Source organism: Orycteropus afer, unplaced genomic scaffold (genome assembly GCF_000298275.1).
Source record: "Orycteropus afer afer isolate SDZICR_OR568_19922 unplaced genomic scaffold, OryAfe1.0 scaffold00867, whole genome shotgun sequence".
Classification (NCBI taxonomy): Eukaryota; Metazoa; Chordata; class Mammalia; order Tubulidentata; family Orycteropodidae; genus Orycteropus; species Orycteropus afer.
Window position 1 is genome coordinate 669,143 of NW_006922454.1, and position 3,940 is coordinate 673,082.

General features: G+C 38.7%; 1 non-coding gene across 1 annotated transcript; it reads left to right on the top strand.

Annotated features, from left to right (window-relative positions):
* Nucleotides 1-2,604: 2,604 nt before the first annotated feature.
* LOC122151904 lies at nucleotides 2,605-2,819 on the top strand. Its single transcript, XR_006164336.1, has one exon. It is a non-coding gene; the product is annotated as a small nucleolar RNA U3 (small nucleolar RNA).
* Nucleotides 2,820-3,940: the final 1,121 nt, after the last annotated feature.

Here is a 3,940-nt window from a genome sequence, read left to right on the forward strand (position 1 = left end):
ATGAATTTTGACTCAATGTCACTCCTTCTATTGTGATGTTTACCATGAGAGACATCTAATACAATCTTAGTAAATTTGGGCTTTAGCCAGAGACCAGCAAATTACTTTCTGTTGTCAGTCTCCTGTCCAGAGGCAATTAATTTAAACTGTGCCATCTTCTTGAATGGGAGTGACTTGACAGGGGTGTAAAAAATAAAAAAAGGAATTATGCTGAGAAGAAAAAAAAAACAATTACCATTTCAAAATTCTTATATTGTCATGTGCCACATAACGTTCCTTTGGGCATGTATGTCTTTGGTCCCATAAGGTTATAATGTTGTTGTTGTTGTTGTTGTTGTTATGTGCCGTTGAGTCGGAGCCAACTCATAGCAACCCTTCCTGGGGTTTCCAAGGCAGTATCACTACGGAAGTAGATTGCCCCATCTTCCTTCCGAGGAATGGCTGATGGGTTTGAACCGCCACCCTTCTGGTTAGCAGTCAGGTGCCTTAGGCACTATGTTACCAGAGCTCCTTAAGGTTATAAGAGAGTTCAGAAACCTCATTAGGAGAATGGAACAAAGTGAACACAACTTCCCACATGTGACACTTGTATCTCGTGTCTCTTGTACCCGAAGTAATTGCACTGCCACGTGTATAATGATACAAATTATGTATAACCTGTCATACATAAGTCTTGATAGTCATAATAAATACCTATGCTCCTGGCTTATGTATGCTTATGTATGTACTTTACTGTATTTCCTATCTAAAATGTTTACCATATAACAGTGTATGCTTAGACTGGTAGAGAGCAACATCTAATGTAATACATCCCCCATCTCGAGTGTTGCAGCATTATCTCTCTGTTTAGTTTTCTTTCCAAAACATTACCATGAAGAACATCACAGCTCCCAAATATAGCAAACTAGTGCTAGTGAAAACAGCAGCAAGAGGCAAAGGAGAAGTATCAATTTGGAAATGAAACAAAGGTTATTAAACAACACAAAGGTGGAGAATCGGTGAATGCTATTTAGGCATATTGCACTCAACAATCATGACTCACAAAACAGAAAAAATTCTCTAGGCTGTTAAAGGATAAGCTCTGCTGAAAGCTACAAGACTAATGAAAATGTAAGCTAGACCTATACCAGATATGGAGAAAGTACTAATGATGTGCACTGAGGACCAAACACAAAAGTGAATCTCTCTCAGCACATTGAACATTATTGTTAAGGCACGAAGCTTGTTCAAGATGCTTAAAGAAAAAGCAGAACCAGACTATGACATGGTGTTCACACAACATCCAGATCACAAAATGTCCTATTTCGCAGAATGTGTTGTGGACGTTAAGCAATGCATGATTTTGTTTGTGTTTATTTGCATTGCCTCAGAGACAGACCTTCTGTCTCTAGTCCAGAGGACTCCATTGTAGCCCAGACTCTTAAAATAACTCTAAACATACCCATCTCCTTTTAGATATCTATCTAAGAAACACAATGATAGCACATAAGTTCTGCTATTTTCAGCTTTAAAATTTTCCATTGACATTGCACCCCTGCCAAAAAGGAGGATGAGAAATAGCCTCAAATCTACACTTAAACAAACTATTGCTGGTTGATGCCAGTGGAGGGTAAGTTAGCTTTCTAGTGTCTCCACACCACCAAGAAGAGCCCTCCACCAGATGGGAACCTGGGATCTTGTGTGTTTAGAAACTCCAGGGAAGGGAGAGAACTCTCCAGCAGGGTTAACTCACTGCCGTGGAGTCATTTGCGACTCATAGCAACCCCTCCTTGGGTTTCTGAGGTGGTATCTCTACGGAAGTAGATTGCCCAACCTTCCTTCTGAGGAGTGGCTGGTGGGTTTGAACTGCCAGACTTCTGATTAGCAGTCAAATGCCTTAGGCACTATACCACCAGAGCTCCCAGTTAGGGTAGTATTATCTGTTAAATGATAATGGCTGCTAGTTGTTGTTTTTAAGTGCCTTTGAGTCCATTCTGACTCATAGCAGCCCCGTGTACCACAGAACAAAACACTGCCCGGTCCTGTGCCGTGCTAGCAACTGCTGCCATGCTTGAGCCCATCATTGCAGCCACTGTGTCAATCCATCTTGTTAAGGATCTTCCTCTTTTGTGCTGACCTTCTATATGGGATGACATCTTCTCAAGGGACAGGTTCCTTCAGACAATATGACCGCATTATGCTAATTAGGAATTTTGTGATTTAAACTTTCTTGAAGAAATGATACTTAATAGAGCCCAAAGTGTTTGTTAAATGTACATAATGTAATTATAATGAATATGTTTTTCTAAAAGGTAGCACAGAGGGTAAGGCATTTGACTGCTAACCAGAAGATGGGTGGTTCAAACCAACCAGCTGCTCCATGGGAGAAAAAGATGAGGCAATCTACTTCCTTAAAGATTTACAGCCTTGGAAAACCAATGGAGGTCAGTATGAGTCGGAATCAGCTCGATTGTAGTGAGTATTGTTTCTTTTTAAAAGGGTAAGGGGTGGGTAAATGGGTAGTTCGTCCTTTTCTGCACTTATTTTTATATGTTCTCATAACATAAACTCTCAAACGGAGTAGGAATGGCTTCCGACTCCAAAAAAGGCAAAAGAAGGAGATTGAAGACTATATTTTCAGGAGTCATTTCTATAGTTTATTACTGGAGAAGCGTTTCTCAACACTTAGGGCATTGGAAACTCCAACGCTAGGTTTAGTGCTCGCTCCTGAGCCTGAAGTTGGCAAGTGGTGCCATCTGGTGGTAGTTTCTGCCAGCTGTTGATGAGCCTTGTTAAATCCTTTGGGAAGGATAAGAGGGCGAGAACATAAGCTGAGGGCATCCTTTCTTAGTGATTGTTTGCCTTTTGCTTCTTCAGCCTTGTGGTTTATTTCCTTTACTTTTCAGTAAATGGTCAGGGTAATATCTGATATCTTTCTTTAATTTTCATATGATGATATTAAGGATCAATGTCTTTCATAGTAAATACTCTCAAAAAGATAAAGTGAAGGTTTGAACTTTTTCTGGGCTACCAAAGTTTTACCAAAACTTTACCAAAAACTTCCTTTCAGGTGAAGCAGTTTGTTTTTATCTTTACTTATTTTTATATGTTCTCATAACAATATTTTTGAACTTATATCCTCTCACTGAACATTCACTTCAGTACATACGTATCTAATGAATTTATACTTTTGAGCAATATCTTGATATATGAACGTGCCATAATATATTTAGTAATTTATGAGTGGTTAGGTTTCTTCTCATTCTTTGCTGTAACAAGTAGCACTGCAATGATCATTTTTGTGTTATATCTTCTTTTCTTTGGGGATAGATAAGGTATGGAATTACTGAGTCAAAAATATTAAATAAAAAATAAGTTCTGCGCTACTGCCAGATTTCCTACCAACTCTACACTGAAATTCTATACCCTGTGAACACGTGTGGAGGAAAGTCTTGTCTTTACTCCTATATTCTCTCTTTCTTTTCAATCAGAAGGGAGGAAAAAAAATATTACTGCTCTAATTTTAACTTCCATGACTACCAACTAGATTGAAATAATTTTCATATTTCATAGTTATTCATATTTTTATGTGAATAATTATGAATTGAATATGTTTTATCTAGCTCAATATTAAGGAGCTATGGCAGCATAGTGGATAAGGCACTTGGCTGCTAACCAGAAGGTCAGCACTTCCAACCCACCAGCCGGTCTGCAGAAGGAACACGAGGTGATCTACTTCCATCAAGATTCACAGCCTTGAATACCCAATGGGGATCACTATGAGTCAGAGTCAACTTTGTGGCAGTGAGTCTGGCTTTTGGTTTCAGAGCTCAGTATTAGATGTTTTGGAGATTAACCCAAAATTGTATGTGTGTTTGTTATTCACATATAGGAGTTCTTTGTATGTTCTGGAGATTAATCTTTTGCCTTTTAGACTAGTCTAGCCTTTTAATTTTGTTTT